At 45.1% G+C, this 13,262-nt stretch overlaps 1 protein-coding gene across 1 annotated transcript in view; it reads right to left on the bottom strand.

Moving 5' to 3' along the window:
• Positions 1 to 11,046, bottom strand: part of DGKA (diacylglycerol kinase alpha) — a 148,889-nt gene extending 137,843 nt beyond the window's left edge. Inside the window, exon 1 of the mRNA XM_018560793.1 lies at positions 10,791 to 11,046. The gene's annotated coding sequence lies outside the window, so the exon portion shown is untranslated. The remainder of the gene's footprint in view (positions 1 to 10,790) is intronic.
• Between the last annotated feature and the right edge of the window lie 2,216 nt (positions 11,047 to 13,262).

Below are 13,262 nucleotides of genomic sequence, written 5' to 3'. Positions count from 1 at the left end.
TATTACATGCAGCTTTTCTTGTTTGTACTCATCTGATGACAGATGTTCTCCCTATTTGCTTTTTAGATAATGTTTATAATACTTGGAGGCTGTGCTATTCTACCTGTAGCTCGTAGGAACAACTTATCTGTTTCATCTAATTTAGCTATTAAGAGCTGAATGGTAATTGGAGTTGCTCAGGAAAACAGTTTACATTATTATAAATACACATCTGTGATGCTGCCTTTAATGTGATAATGAGCAAGCAACATGAATGTTTACACAAATATAATGCCTATTATCCTAGAGCCCTGGTGTCCAACCAATGGCCCAAGTGCTGCAAGAGGCCATTCGGCATTCATTATGTGGCCCTCTGGGCCCCTGCAAACTGTAGTCTGTGTTTTCTTCACCTGGGTGATTTACACAAGACAGTGTAGAAAAAATATTATCATAGTAAAAATATATTAGTAGTTAAATGGGCTGGTTTATTTCATGCACGCTATATTACTTTTTCTGCGCTATCCATCTCTTTTTATGTTTCTTTTTAGCAGGTCTCCAGTCTGCAACAACTTATATAGCATGCCCCCAGTCTCCAACAACTTCTAAGGCATGCCCCCAGTCTCCAACAACTTCTAAAGCATGCCCCCAGTCTCCAACAACTTCTAAAGCATGCCCCCAGTCTCCAACAACTTCTAAAGCATGCCCCCAGTCTACAACAACTTCTAAAGCATGCCCCCAGTCTCCAACAACTTCTAAAGCATGCCCCCAGTCTGCAACAACTTCTGTAGCATGCCCCCAGTCTGCAACAACTTCTTTAGCATGTCCCCAGTCTCCACCACCCTCTACAGCAGGGGTGCCCACAATTTTTGAGATCTACTTTTCAAATGACGAGCTACATGAGATCTACCAACGGAAAAAAAAACCTCCTTTGCTCTCTCTCGGTCCTGGCTGTCTCTCCTCGCTCTCCTGGCTGTCTCTCCTTGCTCATCCTCCTGACCTGTCTCTCCTCTCTCTTCTGTCTGTCTTTCCTCGCTCTCTCCTGGCTGTCTTTCCTCGCTCTCTCATGGCTGTCTTTCCTCGCTCTTCCCTCTACAGCAGGGGTGCCCACAATTTTTGAGATCTACTTTTCAAATGACGAGCTACATGAGATCTACCAACGGAAAAAAAAACCTCCTTTGCTCTCTCTCGGTCCTGGCTGTCTCTCCTCGCTCTCCTGGCTGTCTCTCCTTGCTCATCCTCCTGACCTGTCTCTCCTCTCTCTTCTGTCTGTCTTTCCTCGCTCTCTCCTGGCTGTCTTTCCTCGCTCTCTCATGGCTGTCTTTCCTCGCTCTCTCCTGGCTGTCTTTCCTCGCTCTCTCCTGGCTGTCTTTCCCCACTCTCACTCCTGGCTCACTTTGCTGTATTTTGCAAACAGTGCAGTGCAACAGGCTGCGTAAACTAATATTCTTTGATGTAATACATAGCACTTCGACCACCAGAATCCACCAGAAAGGTGTCAGGGAGCTTGGCTCAGCAGACTCAGGCTAATAGGTAATCATGTGTGCACAGCTAAATAAATACAGTATACCAAAACGGAATAAAGGGGCCACCATTCACACCCTTCCTGATCTACCAGCATCAGCTTTGAGAGCTACTGGTAGATCACGATCTACCTAATGGGCACCCCTGCTCTACAGCATGTCCCCAGTGTCCATCAACTTCTATAGCATGTCCTCAGTCTCCAAGAACCTCTATAGCATGTCCCCAGTCTCCAATAATGTCTAACATGTTTGCAGTCTCTGACCATCTCTTATAGCATATTCACAGTCATTACATTTATTGAATATTTTGCACAGTCCTTTGGTGATGTCAGGCCCCTTAAGAAAGTTGTACACCACTGTCATAGAGTATTTGTAATACAGAGTCCTTATGGAGCACTGTACCTCAAAGTAGACCTATACTCAAAATAAAGACTCCTACTACCTTGCCCTCTCTGCTCCCTTAAAATGACCCTGCCACTATACTAAACATTGGAAATGAATCTATACCTGTAAAAGAAGTCTGCAAATACCTTTCCTGCTGCCTGCACCTCCAAATGCTGCTCTAATCCAGAAAAATTTGCAGTTAAATGGACATTTCCAGGAGTGTCAATAGCAACGGTCCTCTGCTGGGTATTAAGTATAAGTCTGGTATTTAGCTACTAGTATTTGTGTGCACTGATCGATGTTAAAGTATCATTTTCAGCTCTCACCAGAGGTCCATTTTTTGGTCCTGCAGAAGCAACATCAACAGTATTATATATAGATTGTGCTGCCAATCATCAATATCCTCTGCTTTGCAAAGCCTGAGAACAGGGTGGGTACTGCCTGCTCAGGACCATAGTATACAGTATATAGCAAGCTGTTTTACATGCCAAAGGATTTGTAATTTCATTCAGCTAGTCTTGAAAATCCAGATCCCGGATCGACACTGCAGATGCAGCACATCTTGTTTGAGAGCATACTTATAACCTGTAGACGACTGGAACTGTCATGCTTGTTTCAAAAGTGTGACAGCCCCTCCAAATGAGGGACAGATGGGAGGTATGCTGCGTGACTCCTAGTGCTGACCCTCCCTGTGCCTTTGTGAATATTTGTGTATAGGGAATTACAGAAGTCTGATAACACAAATTCATGTACATAAGTGAGTTGCATTAAAAAATATATATACATTCTTTAAAGAATATATAACTGCATTTAAGCTAAAGTTTAACTTGCTTATTTTCCCTTTCCTTGTTCCTTATTTTCCCTCTCATCAACATTCTAATTACTTTTTTAAATCAAAATGATCTCTTTTCATTACATACCTTGTTTTTGGCCCGGTGTTGTCATCAGTGGGTCTCTGTGCTCCTGTGAGAGTGAAGCTCACAGTGTCCCGTGAAATCAGAATAAGAAATTCCAGCACAGGAGAGGAGCCTGTACAATTGCGCAAGACTGAAGGTAAGCCTGGAGTTCAGCTTTGATGTCTCACTGGCATTTGTCTTTAATCACCCAACAGTATCCAGTGAACACAAACAGCAATTCTGCAAAATCACCATCTTGCAATAAAAAAAATCTGTCTACTAAACAATTTCTGATTGTTTCACAAGCTACAGACTCACTCCCGAGAGAAAAAGTCTCATTAGCATTTGCCGGAGTAATAACAGAACAGCAATGGGTGAATCTGCTTCTGAAGAGGTTATGCAATTAAAGTCTAGCCCTGCAATGTGATTGTCAAGTGATCTCTCACACTTACCGAGATAATAAAAGTAAATGCAGACACAAGAATACGACTGAAACACATTTTATCATTCCCAATCTACCCAACAATTTGCCAGGATTTCACAAGGTACTACCAGTCCTGAAAAGGAATATCCCTCATTAACATAGAATAAAGTAATAAGACCCGAGCAATGAAACCATCTAATACAATGAAAAGCTCAGCCATGCAATGTGATTCCAGAGTTAACAAGCAAGTAAAGAGCAACTGCACACATATGATAGACATACATTGATAGACATACATTTATGTTTATGGGGAGAGTAAAACTTGGGGGTTATTCACTAACCTGCCGAAGGCAGCCAAGTGAATAACCGAGCCGAAGTGAAGGGAGCTGAAGCCTATTTTTAGCCATACATCAGCTCCCTTCACTTCCCTTCGGTTCAGCCGAACAAATCGAAGGGAAGAATCCATTCGCCTCAGCTGATCCAACATCTGCATTTGCTGAGGTGAACGTTTCTCAATTGAGTCTCTGTTGTTCGACCCATATTCTCATAAGGGCCAAACAGCAGAGAGTGAATAGCCGAATGCTGCCGTGCAGAATGACAAATGACATGTAAACAAAAACAAACATTGTGGGGTCACCTTCCCAAACCAGACCCATTAGGTCAGGTAGGAAAACCGTAGGTTCCCCCCTAAAATTTCATACCAGACATAACATTTCATACCAGACCCTTAATTCAGACACTGGCCTGGCAGGAGAGGAAAGGAGGGGGCAAGCAAGTGCCCCCCTCCCTGTGCCATACCAGGCCACATGCCCTCGGCATTGGGAGACTGTTTTTCCAGGAGGGGGACCTGCTTCAGCAGACCGTTCTCCCTGCTTTGGCTGTGTCTTCGGCCTTGACGAGCCAAAGCATATGCGTTCGGCCCAGCTGTGTGCCTCAGCTGCTGTACAAGCTATAGTGAATAGCCCATAGAGCAGCCCTTCAATTCGGCTGAACCGAAGGCTTCCTGTCGGCCGAGCGAGCCTAAAGATTAGCCGAACAAGCTGGAAAAAGTATAGGAGCTTATTTTTTTTTTGTGCCAGATCAGCATGATTTGTCCCCATAGACTCAATAAGAAACGGGCGGCACAATTATTTTGTGCGTGTTTTATGCGCATTTCCCATTTACATCAATATGTCACAGTCTGCTCACAAAAATGCTCAACTTAATACGCTCGAGAAGATGCGCGCAAAATCGTGCACCGCAAAAATGCTCTTAAATACGCTGTCGTTTAGGTGTAAATGTGTAAAATCGAGAGCCAACTGATCCGTGGTTACATGATCAGTTGGCTTTGATTCTAGTGCAGAGCAGTAACTGTCAGTCATTGTCCCCCTTCCCCACACAGAGATTCCATACTGGAGCTACAGGCCAAGGCACAGGCGGCCAACAGTCAATTGGGCAGCTGAGGTGGATCCAGACAATATTCTAGGGATCCCTCTATACCAGCCTTTCTCAACCAGGGTGCCTTTTAGCTCCCTCAGGAGTGCCTCAAATTTTTCACACAGCGCCATGCCTTTTCATAGTGCAGGCAGGCCGGCCATCAGCCCCATGGACATGATTAACGCTTATCCAGGTTGGGTGGGTTCACAAAAGGCAAAGGTTTGCCTCTCTGTCCAGGTCTCCCATGCTGCTGCAGCTGCGGCTCCTGGTGTGATGGTAGGACATTGATGTGAAGGGGAGGCTGAGGCTCCTGATGTGATGGCAGGGCTTTGATGTGGAGGGGGGACTGAGGCTTCTGATGTGATGATAAGACTTTAATGTGAAGGGGGGACTGAGGCTTCTGATGTGATGGTAGGACATAGATGTGAAGGGGGGACTGAGGCTTCTGATGTGATGGTAGGACCTTGATGTGAAGGAGGGACTGAGGCTTCTGATGTGATGGTAGGACCTTGATGTGAAGGAGGGACTGAGGCTTCTGATGTGATGGTAGGACCTTGATGTGAAGGAGGGACTGAGGCTTCTGATGTGATGGTAGGACCCTGGTGTGAAGGAGGACTTAGGCTTCTGATGTGACAGAAGGACCCTGATGTGAAGGGCGGACTGAAACTTCTGATGTGATGTTAGGACTTTGATCTGAAGGGGGGACTGGGGCTTCTGATGTGACGGTAGGACTCTGATGTGAAGGGTGGACTGAGGCTTCTGATATGATGGCAAGACTTTGATGTGAAGGGGGGACTGAGGCTTCTGATGTGATGGCAAGACTTTAATGTGAAGGGGGGACTGAGGCTCCTGGTGTGATGGTAGGACTTTGATGATGGGGGGACTGAGGCGTCTGATGTGATGGTAGGCCCATGATGTGAATGGGGGGACTGAGGCTCCTAATGTGAAAAAGGGGACCCAAATTTTGTGTGTGTTTTTACGCGAGGTGCCCCTTAAAATCTATACCAGATCCCTATCTGGGATAAGGGTCTGGTAGAGATTTAGGAGGGGATCCATTTTAAACTGAGGTACCTCGAGATTATGCATACTTTTATAAGGTGCCGTGACCTAAATAAATTTGGGAAACGCTGCTCTAGACTGAGGAACAGCAGGCATTAGGCCGCAGTCGACTGACCGTCGGTCACAGGAGGACATTAGTAAATGTACTCCTGTGATTGAAAAGAGAAGTATATTAAAAGAAAGGTATGGCCATACTTCTCTTTTCGGGGTTCTCTACCTGCATGGGATCTCTTGCACTCACATTAGAGCAAATACCATGCAAAAAACTGCTTTCTGGTGCTCGTTGGAAAAAAAAACCATATTAAACTGAACTGCTTAATACACACAATCACTCAGCTTTGAAGTGCACGACAATTTATGTAGACCATAGCTTCGTCTTTTGCATACCACATTCCCATTTTATTTGGGTTGCGCCTCCCCCCCCTTCCCTGTAAACATAAGGCGTGAGGAAGCATTTAGATACTGACTTGCATTACATCATCTGATAATAGTGATTTCAACATGTTTCTAAGTGGTACCAACCACAGTCCATTAAAAGGCAATCATCTGGGTTGGAAATGTTTAATTTATTTAGTATTGCACATTCTGTCGCAGAAGGAAAATTAGGTTTTATGCTCATAACCTACAAAGGAAAATCAGATTCACAACTGAGCCCTTTTGCACAATATGTACTATAGTGTCTATGTATAAAAATGTACATAGCTTATCTGTCCAGCGAAACTGCATGTAAATTTGTTCTGTGCGAGTTAGTAAGCTGTTGTGAGAATGGGGCAAAAACAAATGTTCTCAGTGTGATTTCTCTCCTGGTGGAATGTTCTTCAATAAGTATATTTATACAGAACAAAGTACATAGGGGAAAATACCGCATTATGCTCACTGGATGAAGCTGAGGATCATAGGGAAACAAATACGTTAGTAATGAGATACAATTCAAGAGACCGCTGGAGGTGATGAACATATAAATGTAACTGAATTGTATGAACGTGAAGATCATAGATTTCAATGGTTTAAGATAGTTATCATAGTAAGGGTTAATAGAGTGCTTGTATATATGAGCTTGATGAACTCACTGACTCTAGCTTCCTGATGAAGTCAATTAGACGTAATGCGTAGAAGCTGAGTCAGTGACGTCAGAACGCCTGGAGAAAAGAGGAGGACAGATCTGACATCCAGGAATGTGAATCTGATACGCGATTTTATTCGTTTTTATGTGAGTGTATTTTTCTTAATAAAATCTTTTTATGGATACGGGGTGCGCTATGATTTCCACTTCTGTCTTTAAGAGATCTTTTTGAGATGAAGTTGGGCTGTCGGTAGAGGAGAAAAACGTTAAGATCAGGATTGGTCTCATCTGAAGGAAGGTAGATGACAGCTTCAAATAATGTGAGGAAGGAGTTTTACCCTATAAGAAGTGCTTTGAGACCCAAGGGTCTGAACACGGAGGGGAGAGGCTTATTTATAAGAACACTGGTGTGGTTTTTTTATGAGCACTTCAGCAAAAAATACACACAAGAAATGACAAGAGTGGGCAGAGTGACGCACAAAGAAAGAATAAAACACTTTTTCTTTGGACACTTTTTTCCAATTATGTGTTTTACACACTGACACAGGACGTTTGCTACTTTATTAGTCATTTGGAGTCATTTGGAAAATATGTGAAAAATATTATATATACACATTTTTTTTTATTTTTTCTTTTCTCTCACAATAGTATTGTTCACTACAATATTTGTTATTTGCACATATTTGTTTACTTGTTGGGTGATAGCGCCGCTTCACATGTTTGAATGATATTAATGCAGGCTCATGCAGCCAATTTAAGTGAGCAGCTGTAAGGAGAAACGCCCAGTTTTCTTCGATTAATCGAGCGCAGAAGTCCCTGTATATACTATAAATGTAACTATTGATAAGACAGAGATAGCAATGGTTACATTTACATGATCTTTTCCTCCAGCATTTTCTTGAATTGTATCTCATTCCTAACATGTATTTATTTCCTATGATCCTCAGCTCCATCTGGAGGTCATTATGCGCTATCGTCCCCATTCACTCTGTTCTGTATGAGGCCTTATTCACACCGAAAGCGTGTGTGCTCCAGAGCGGTAGCTGCTGGAACGCACCGCGATCGCTGAGAAACTTCCCCTTGCGTTTTGGGGCGGGAGGGGGCGTGGTGGTGCATTGTATTCAATGGCACCGCTTCACGCCCCCGCCCGCAGTGTGATCAGACGCCTGGAAAAACTTTGCCAGCGTTTTGTTCCACTGCAAATGCAAAAAATAGGGCTTGCCCTATTGCATTCAATGCACTGCCACGCCCCCTCCCACGCCAAAACGCGGGGGGAAGTTTCTCAGCGATCGCGGTGCGTTTCAGCAGCTACCGCTCTGGAACGCACACTCTTTCGTTGTGAATAAGCCCTTAATGAAACTATTGAAGAACACTTGACCAGAAGAGAAATGACACTAACAACATTCGATTTTGCTCTATTCTAACAACTCCGGGTTAAATCGCACAGTGCGATCGCGGTGCTTGCTTTTTTTCCGTCTACACTTTATGTATATTACACTTTATGCAACACTATTGCACCCTGAAATGCCGAGCATTTTATTGTATATAATCGGATGTAATAAAAGGATGCAGGCGTATATTATACCACAACTCACCTGTCCACTGAGCAGAGGAGCAGATCTGAGAGAGAACTTTCTCTCTTAGGTCCGCTCCTCTGCTCAGTGGGCAGCTGCAATAGCACCCTGCTATTGGCTATTGCAATTTGAAATAGCCAATAGCAGTCTGGCTATTGCTCCCACCTACTGCCCGCTTTTTCCACTCACCTGCAGAATCTAGCCAGCAAATGAGGGGGTTGGAAAGAGGGGCGTTGTGGTGAGGTCCTGCGCGGTCGGGGGGGATGGATGGGGGTTGCTTGAAAGTTACTATTAACTCTCAAGCAACCAAAAACTACAGTTATCCAGCATCTACCAATCCCTGTAGGTGTCGGATAACTGGGAGTTTACTGTACAGCACCCTGCTGGCCCCTCCCACCAGCAATGATCTGCCTGTATTGCATAGAGAAGGACAGAGACCCATTGATTACATCACATATGGTATGTAATGAAAACCGGAAATGTTATAACATATGAGGGAATGCAAAGTATAAGCAGGAATAAACTATAGCTTTAAATACATCATTGTTCTCATGCAGATATCAGTGAGTCTTTTCTTCTTTGTTCAAGGACAACAGAGCTTGCTATTTAATTCTGCTCGCTCACTTCTCGATCATCTCCCTGCAGAGAGCAGTGACTGTCAGTCATTGCTCCCCGCAGGAATTTCCCTCCTCCGATCCTCCAGAGCTGACTGGAGGAACGGACGGGGGAGGGGGCGGGTACAGCTGGCTCTGCCTCTAGACAGGCAGAGCCAGCTGTCACTCACGCAGCTGGGTGGATCTCGACAGCATTGTCGGGATCCGTCCCGGCTGCGACGTTCTCAGTATATCGCGAGCTGTAGCTCGCGATATGTTGAGCTTTGGGTTACGGGAGGACGCTAGTATATGTCCTCCCGTGACCCTAAAGAGAACTATGGGGAAAAACACTTACCCCATAGTTCTCTTTTAAAGTAGAACTCTAGGCGTTATTTTTATTAACCCTTGCAGTGGGGCTACCCCCACACTGCAAGGGTTAAGTGCTTGTTTTGGTCTAGGGAGCGAAATAACAAAATTATACTCACCCAATCCTCTGAGCTGGCTGGCTGTGACAGCGCTTCCTCCTGCCTGTCTCCTTCTGCACTGCAGTGATGGTATGCCTCTCAGCGCCCTCATGTCCTATACACTTTGTAAACAATGTGATGACTCACAGGCCTTAGATAGATGCAGCGTAGAGGGGAGAGAGGCTCCAGGGTCCAATCTAAGAACAAGCCGGCTCCAAGAATGGGGTGAGTATAACTTATTTTATTTTCCTTCCTAGACCAAAACGAGCAGTTAACCCTTGCAGTGTGGGGGTAGCCTCACTGCAAGGGTTAATAAAAATGTGCCCGGAGTTCTTCTTTAATGAAACGTCACTTGTGACATTTCAATAAAGTTCTCACCAAAAAACAAAAAGGTAAACAGCGCGGATAACCACATCAGCATGGTGTCTGGGAATGCACACCAGCACTGGTACATTGTAGTGCAGCTTCTCGCGGGAATCTGAAGCAGATGCATATGGCTCCGCCCAAACAGCCACATCATCCATTCACAGATCCCTATGAATGCATGATGTGCATCACAATTCACCTTTTCTTTGCTAGAACTTTATTGAAATGCCATTCAATAAGTTCTATGGGCTCATTTTGGTGCAATGCAGTTGTAGCGCATCGCACCTCGCTGCAGTGAAGAAGAAAAAAGTACTGCATGCAGTGCTTTTTTCAGGGCACACCACCAAAACGCAGTGCTGTGAACTATCCCCCATTCGCAACAAGCCAAATCGTCTTGTCTAGCGTTGGGGCTACACTGGAGAAAGCGGCCAGCGCAGACTACAACTTCAATCCGCCCGCGGCGGCAGAGGGATCTCACCTACGTCACCTCACTTGTAGTCCATCGATTACATCCTGGAGCCCTATAATGGTAGGACTGTACAGACCTTGGGGGCTAGATGAAGAGTCTGCAGGAGCCGGTGCATTGCACCCCGTGATGCACCCATGGCTGTTGCAATGCTCTGCAGGACGGATGCAAAACAATTAATAAACGCGCATTTTTCATGTAAGAGTGTGGGTGCATTTATCGAGCAGTTAACCCTTGCAATGCATTGCAGGGGTCTTTTTTTATTTGAATTCAGCTCATTTTGTTTTACTTCAGCTTTAAATAAACCTACATCCCTCCCTATGTGTGTGTGTGTGTGTGCGTGCAATTACAAATCCATCAGCATACACATCGTGAAAGAAATCAACAGCAAGGATTGACATGCTGCCATTCAAGTGACAGGACCAGTCTTATGAATGGCCATATAAAACTAAACGACTGCAAAGAGGGCACAATTATTAGACACAACTGCTCTGCCGGGAGAACTCAGCGACGCCCCATCTGTCACAGGGCACAAATGTATCATTTTAGGCCACAACAATTCTGTCACCCCGTCCACCCCGCTTACCTGGCCGCTCAGCACCCCCGGCCTCCCTTCTCTGCAACTCTTCTCCGTCTTCTTCTCTCTCCCTGCACACAGGATGTGGCAACAAAACAACAAAAGAAAGATAAAAAGACCAAACACGGGCAGAAACAAGGGGGCAGCGAATAAAAGTATTAATGCAAAAAAAAAAGAACCCAGCTGAGCCAGGAAGTGAAACTTTAGCAGCGTAACAATAGTGTCTGCATGTTTGGTGAGAGGCTGAGAGGAGATTAGCAGGTTTGACTCACAGAGCTGGAGAAACTCCAGTCAGATCACACCCTCTGAGAAGCGGCCTCCCCCCCAACACACACACATACATGACATAGAGAGGACTCCCTGCCTACTGTACGCCGTGTCTGATCTTTGTACTATCCAGGAAGAGGCGGAAAATGCTGACACTTGGATGGGGGAATCCTCTCCCTCAAGACTCCGAGCCTGTGTGTGTGTGTGTGTGTGTGTGTGTGTGTATTTCACATGTTCACCCAGCAATGGAGCAGCGTGTTCTCATTGTGTCTGTGTATAGAGGACACAGCAGAACAAAATAAACTACCCTTTAGGTGGGCAACATTTGCACACTGCAAGGGGTAAATAAAGGTTAGAGGTAAAGTCCACCTCTAAAGTAAATATAGTCATAAAAGAAAAAAATGCAGTCATATTTGTTTCATTGGAGCCAGTAAAGCATTGCAACCATGATCAGAGGATTGTGGCTACAATGTGCTGGCTCCTGCAGACCAAAGGTGAGGCTGGGCTTGGTGAGAGCCCAGGCAGCACATGTATGCAGTACAGTGGCTTAGGGGTTAGGGCTTCTGACAGGTTTGGATCCTGGCTAGGACACAATTTGCATGTTCTCTTTGGGCTTGCATGGGTTTCCTCCTACCCTCAAAAGACATGCTGGAAGGTTAATTGGCTCCTGTCTGTGGGCACCGTATGTGAGACAGGGATCTCAGATTGTATGTTCCTTAGGGGCTAGTTCACACCAGATGCAGTCCATTCAGTTTGGCAGATGTTCAATGCTTTCCTATGGGATTTCTGGTGCTCTGTTCACACCGATGCAGTCAGAAAAAATACTGCTTGCCCTATTTTAGCTGCATCAAAAACACACGTAAACCTCGTCAATCGCGACAAAATGCATTACATTGCAGCTGCGCAGACTCATGCAGTTCTGGTGTGAACTAGCCTTGAGGGCAAAGATTATTATTCTGCTACCCTTAAGGTGGGCAACTTTGCACACTACAAGGGGTAAAGTCTTCCTCTTAAAGTAAATATAGTCATAAAAGAAAAAATGCAGTTATATTTTTTCATTGGAGCCAGTAAAGCATTGCAACCATGATCAGAGGATTGTGGCTACAATGTGCTGGCTCCTGCAGACCAAAGGTGAGGCTGGGCTTGGTGAGAGCCCAGGCAGCACACGTATGCAGTACAGTGGCTTAGGGGTTAGGGCTTGCAGCACTGGGGTCACCGGTTTGAATCCTGGTTATGGGATTCCTGGTGCTCTGTGCACACCGATGCAGTCAGAAAAAATACTGCTTGCCCTATTTTAGCTGCATCAAAAACACATGTAAACCTTGTTAATCGCGACAAAATGCATCACATTGCAGCTGCGCGGACTCATGCAGTTCTGGTGTGAACTAGCCCTGAGGGCAAAGATTGGTATGAATGCATAGTGTGTAAATTGGCAGTGTTATATCCTGAAAAAAATAAAACACTAGGAGGACTTTGTAAAAACTGGAGCAGATAGAATTTGGAGCAGTTGCCCAGAGCAACCTATCAGCTTCTTTTTCAAAGCTAAACTGAAGAGAGAAGCTGATTGGTTGCCACGGGCTCTTGCTCCAGATTTTGCTTGCTCCAGTTTTCTTAAAGTATCCTCTAAGTTCACCCAAGCCCATTCAAAACTGTGACCGTCACCCCCTCCTTCCCTCCAATCAGCAGTTGCAGCGAGGACATTTCCCGCACCTTTGTGACATGTAGCTGGGAAATGTACCTCCCCAGAACTGATTGGGTCAGTAGGAGAGGGAAGCGGGGAGCAGTAGGGCCCCCAACAGGGGGTGACCCTAGTCATGGATCAGAACAACACATCTGATTTCACCGAACAGCGATAGAACTGCTCATAAATGGTGAATGTGGAGCCACACATAGATATGCCCAATGACCCAGCGATAAGGTGGCAAGCCTGGTGGGAGAAGGGGACACTGAGGGCACCGAGACACTAGATATCTTCAAGCTTACGGAGTGGATGATAATGACGAGAAATGTCCTACACTGAGGAGGAAAGGCACCACGTAATTGGAGGCCCACGGGTAGTTTTTGTTTTCCTATTTATAAAGGTCATAATATAGCATGGGTCCCCATTGGGGATGTGACACCTGTTCTATCAACACTTTGTACAACCACCAGATCTGTCTGAGATGTAACCCATGTTGGGTGGATTTGATTTTATTGTCTTTACTTTCTGTATTG

Source organism: Nanorana parkeri, unplaced genomic scaffold, assembly GCF_000935625.1.
Source record: "Nanorana parkeri isolate BGI_ZX_2015 unplaced genomic scaffold, ASM93562v1 scaffold478, whole genome shotgun sequence".
Lineage (NCBI taxonomy): Eukaryota > Metazoa > Chordata > Amphibia > Anura > Dicroglossidae > Nanorana > Nanorana parkeri.
This window is presented reverse-complemented; position numbering and strand designations above follow the sequence as displayed.